Raw genomic sequence first — 6,000 nt, 5'->3', positions numbered from 1 at the left:
TAAAACTGCAGAAACTGGAATTACTGAATCAAAACGAATGTCAACCAAAACGAGGATAATAACTGATGAAAACGAAAGCCTCGTGTTACGTCTGAGCAACTACACCATCTGGTACATTCCCAACATGGACACGACATGCTTGTGGACATCTGTCAATATCTATGCGTATTTACCAGGAGGTATATCCGTATATAGGTCACATGCTATGTCAGTGAAATAGGTCATCAGCCTGAAGCTATGGAGGACGTGTTGATTGGATAAACAAAGTAATAAATATGAATAACAAGCACAAACCGAGGTCATATCCCATTACACGAACTTCATAACTGTTACTCAGTTTCTTTTTGGCTGGAAAAATTAAATTGTTTTTCCGGCACGTAGGCACCAGCAACAACAACAAAACCATCAAGGTCTGTCTCACAGTCCCTGAACCACTTTATTTTCCTTTTCACCAAGCCCTTACTGCAATTCTTAAGTCCTAAGGTACGCAGGTCTAGATTTCCTCGGGTTCTGGAATTAATCTCCCTTGTCACTTGGGCTGCTTTTCAATTTTAAAGGAATAATTTGATTGTATCAAAATTTTTCGTGTTTGTGTTTGTGTGTGTGCGTGCGCGTGTGTGTGCGCGCGCGTGTGTGTGCGCGCGCGCGTGCGTGCGTGTGCGTGCGTGCGCGTGTGTGTTTTCATACTAAACGTTAATCTAGGGTGATGTAAGTTTTGGGTTGGTTTTTATATGTATTTTTTATGGTTTTGTTTTTATAAATCTTTTTTATTTAATTTCAAGCCACAAATTCACCCTAAATGCATACTATGGGCGGTTTGATAGCCAAATGGTTAAAGCTTATCTCTGGTGACGCCGAGGACATATAGGCTCAACTCCCGACATGGATACAATTTGTGACGCCCATTTCTGTTTTCCAACCGCCGTAATATTGCTGGAATATTCCTAAAAGAGGCATAAAACCATATTCATTCCCTCATTTACACTAGCGTCTTAGGTCTGTACTCAGGACCAATCAATTAGGTTTAGTTATGCGCGGAGACATTTTGACGGCTTGAAATAATTGACAGTGTACAAATGCATTTCACCCAGAAAATACCGATTATTGTTGACAAACTCTAAATGTATGACAGGAGACGCAAAATAGGCTGACGTTGACTGGGAGAATGACGAATCAACGACAGTTTGTTTTTGCACCGCAGTAATAACATTTCGGGTATGCGGCTATAAAATACTCACACCATCGCGTGATCCAGACCTACACTTTACAGGTCTATCTGTTTACAAACGGCAAAGTTGAAGATATGTGATACGCGTAAAAATGTGCGTGAATAACAATTGACGTACCATTGCCCATTGTCATTCGTGAACTCTCGTATGGCGTGAGGATGACGTCACATCACGCGAGCACGTTTTATGGAAGAAACTTGTACCAGATTTCTGGGCAAATAAACGTACAGGGTGGTTAATTTCGTTTTATTTTGATTTGCTTGTACAGTGCTGCCTTGGAACTTGGCTCCTGAAGTCAACATGGAACAAACAGTCAGCATCCATGTTCTTATGTCAATAGTAATTTTAAAAAAGGGTTACTAAGTTAATATAGATTTAACGTCTCAATATAATTTGATGATATTAGATATTAGGTAATAATTTAGAATGTACCCTGTCAAAGAAAATCAGCTGCAACATCCACTGATAAACATGATGAAATGCTGACAAATAATGCCTTCTTATATGCATGTACAAATGTACAACTTGTGATATGTAGACTGTAGAGAGTGAGTTTAGTTTTACGCAGCACTCAGCAATATTCCAGCTATACGGCGGCGGTCTGTAAATAATCGAATTTGGACCAGACAATCCAGTGCTCAACAACATGAGCATCGATATGTAAATATAGAGTTTTTCAGTTCCAAATCAATAGCCCGATACCCGATCCTGTTAGTCGCCTCTTACGACAAGCATGGGTTACTGAAGATCAATATTCTAACCTGGACCTTCACGGGTAGTGATATGTAAATATAGAGTTTTTCAGTTCCAGCCCAATACGCAATACTGACTCTCTACTTCTACACCATCTCTCTCTCTCTCTCTCTCTCTTCTCACTCACTCCCACCACCCCACCTCCACACTCTCTTCACCTCAATATATATATGTACATAGGTGTATATGTTTTGTCCATTTACACATGCAGCTGTGTTTGATTACATCATGTTTGCCATACATACATACTGGTATGTACACAGGTGGAGGAGCCATCGGATAGCTGTGGTTTATCGCCTTACATGTCAGCATAAAAAAGTGTCGTTGTCTGTGAAGTTAATGTTGAAATACTGACACGGAAGCGAGTTCGAATCTACTCTGGGACTTCCGGGTTTTGTACATGACCCCATTATCGTACGAGCCACCTGAATAGTTCGTGTTGCGCGATATCTTGGCTTGTGTTGATGACATTGTATCACGAGCTGGAAGTTGATGACAATATCAGTCAGAGCGCGTTGATTACAATACTAGTCAGGGTGTGTTGATGACAATATCAGTCAGATTGTGTTCATGACAATATCGGTCAGATTGTGTTGATGCCAATATCTGTCAGATTGTGTTGATGACTATATCTGTCAGATTGTGTTGATGACAATATCTGTCAGATTGTGTTGGTGACAATATCAGTCGGATGGTGTTGATGACAATATCAGTCAGATTGTGTTGATGACAATATCTGTCAGGGCGCGTTGGTGACAATAGCTGTCAGATTGTGTAGATGACAATATCAGTCAGAATGTGCTGATGACAATATCAGTCAGGTTGTGTTCATGACAATATCTGTGAGATTGTGCTGATGACAATATCAGTCAGAGCATGTTGATGACAATATCAGTCAGGTTTAGGCTCGATTATTTACAAATCTCTTTTAGAACAGCAGAACTTTAATTTCGTGCGGCGTTAAACAACAAGCTGGCAAAATGTTTAATCGGCATTCTCGAAGTTAGTGATATCACGAAGCATACGACTTTATGGATAACAAATTCTTTTGTATTGCATATAACGACCTTTCGATACAAGAAGTCGTTATCCATAAATTCGTTAAAAACAAATTGTTTCAAAAATGTCCTTTGCGTTACTTTCCAAAAACAAATCACGCGCACGCACACACACAGACACACACACACGCACGCATGCACGCGCGCGCACACTGGGTGCAGTTATCAGTGTATTTGCTTATGACATATGCAAGTTCTCAAACAACGATATCTATCCACGGTATGCATAGATTTCGTTTATGTGTTTATGTTTACCCATTCGGACACAAACAGTTTACACATTACCAGTAAATGGTCTCTCTTCTGAACGGATAAATTATGCGGTTGAATGGGCAATGTATGGCATTGTATAGAACGGGTTGGCCCAGTCGACCATGACGACGTATAGTTGGTGCCAGGAGATTTGTGTACGGGCATCTGTACAAAGGAAGCATGTAATACACAAGTGTGTGGATATATTGTGTACGGGGTCCTGTGTACGCATGTCACAGTGTTCAGTAAACATTCTATTGTATCCAATTCAAAGATGGTATTTATAGAAATGAACACAAACTGGGTTTGTATTTTGTGTTTGATTTGGTACATTGGTCCTATGTATGTATACACTTTACCGCGCTCTAGGACCCATGGGGTAGCCTAGTGGTTAAAGCGTTCGCTCGTCACGCCGAAGACCCGGGTTTGATTCCCCACATAGGTACAATGTGTTAAGACTACCAGAAATCGGCTTTACACATTGTACCCATGTGGTGAATCAAACCCGGGTCTCCGGAGAATGCTTTAAACCACTGGGCTACCCCACAGCCTCGGGGGACACGGTTTTCTAAAAGAAGCTTTAAGAATCTGCTTCTCCCATATACTAAAAATCACTTCATAAAGTAAGGTGTAATAAAGAAAGTATTTTTGTGAGTGAATCCATGTTTTGCTTTTGTCAGAAATATCACCATGACATATTGTGGCCTTCGGAGGAACACAGCATTTCCTCACTCATTCAACAGAAACTAATAGAAGCGCCAGTATATACCTCAAGACCAGTGCTGAACAACCTGCTTGCCAACTCACCGTGGGCTTGACGCAGCTTATCGTCCACGCAGGTGTTTGACAAGTGATGGACAGGTGATATAGATTAGACCGGCTGAACTACACAACACGTGCAAGTGGAGCACGCCCGTTTAATCTATACCTGCATTAGACGAAACCGATATCACGAGTGCACCATATTATATCCACTGGGCTGTCAATCAAATGAGTTTGTGATGCTGTTCTCGTGTCCAAACATGACCGCTCTGTTTAGCGTGGGCAAAACGAAATTCATGTACATACTGTCATATATCGCCAGATATTCTCATCGATCCTCGGTAACGGACTTATCGTGTATTTTTTTGGGGTTTTTACGGTAACAGCATAAGGAATAATTGTGTGTCTGTGTGTTTCAACTGCAAGTCTTTATGAAGTCTATGAAAGGCATTTAGAAGTTGGACGAACATTAATACATAACACGTTTTATGGATAACAACTTATTTTCTTTATTCTTTACACGACGTTTCAGAGGTAATTCTTGCTCCTTCAATCACCTGATGAAGGAGCAAGACTTAGCTCTGAAACGTCGTGTAAAGAATACAAAAGAAGTTTTTATCCATAAAACCTGTCATGTATTCATGAAGGTCTTTAATTATTGCATCTAAATTTAGAGCCAATCCCCATAAAAAATATCTATAATGCACCATTAATATTAACAAAAATACGTCACACATATGCATTTACATATGAAATAATGCATGTTTACAAACTAAACAGATCATGTAAAGTCTCCTTAGCAGAAACTCAATATTAATTAACAAAGTTGCACACACCTATTAAAATACACTGTTTCCATGACAATGGATCTCTGACTAATACTTCAGCACTTTATCTACGTCACAACGTACGACTTTGTGTTTGTTATATGATCACCCAGTTCCACTAATCATTCTCAGCGCAAGTCTATGTTAAACCAAGGGAGTTGTGTTCACCTTAACGCTATGATCGCTTTGTAGAACGGTGCCAGTACATCAGGAAACCTGCAGCTTGCTCTTGTTCCATCGTTTCACTTGGCACCTTGGGATCCATCTTTATCAACACAGCACCTTTGCATTATTTCCAAAAGATGAGTGGATGTCCGGAATACTGAAAATATAGGAGCCGTACTTGAATTATTTCCAGGTGCACAGTAGCTATGTAACTATGTATATACTCAACAGTATTCCACCTGTATGAAGAGCGGTAGGGTAGCCTAGTGGTTAAGTTTTCGCTCGTCACGCTGAAGACTCGGGTTCGATTCCCCACATAGGTACAATGTGTGAAGTCCATTTCTTGTGTTCCCCGCCGTGATATTGTTGGAATATTCCTAAAAGCGGAGTAAAACTGAACTCACTCACTCACTCCACCTGTATGCCGGCGACATTTGGGCAACTGACAGTGGACCAGACATTCCAGTGATTGATATCGTGAACAACGATCAACGATGTTCAGGTAATATGACGCAACATCAACCTAGTCAGAGAGTCTGACCACTTGATCCATTATTCCCGTGTAGATCAGAGTTAGAACTGGTCTTCAGCAGCTCATGCTTGTCGTGAAAAGTGACAGTTTCAGTTCACATATACTATTTACTTCATAACTGTCGACAAACCATTAATATCTGACCCCTGCAGATCTGGGTCAGAATTGGTCTTCAGTAACCCATGCTTGTCGTAAGAGGCGGGTGGTCAGACTTGCTGACTTGGTTGACACATGTCATCGCTTCCCAATTATAGAGATCGATGCTCATTGTGTCAATCACTGGATTGTCTGGTCCAGACGCAATTATTTACAGACCGCCGCCATATAACTGGCACTGTGCCGCAAGCGTTGCACACACAACTTCCTAGAAATACGAACGGACAGAAAAGTCACGAAATTTCACTTGAATAACAGCTATAACG

The sequence above is a fragment of the Haliotis rubra genome, unplaced genomic scaffold, assembly GCF_003918875.1.
Source record: "Haliotis rubra isolate DU_JTF1 unplaced genomic scaffold, ASM391887v1 Scf170, whole genome shotgun sequence".
Taxonomy (NCBI): Eukaryota; Metazoa; Mollusca; class Gastropoda; order Lepetellida; family Haliotidae; genus Haliotis; species Haliotis rubra.
The sequence above is the reverse complement of the archived record's forward strand: the minus strand, read 5'-3'. Positions refer to the sequence as shown.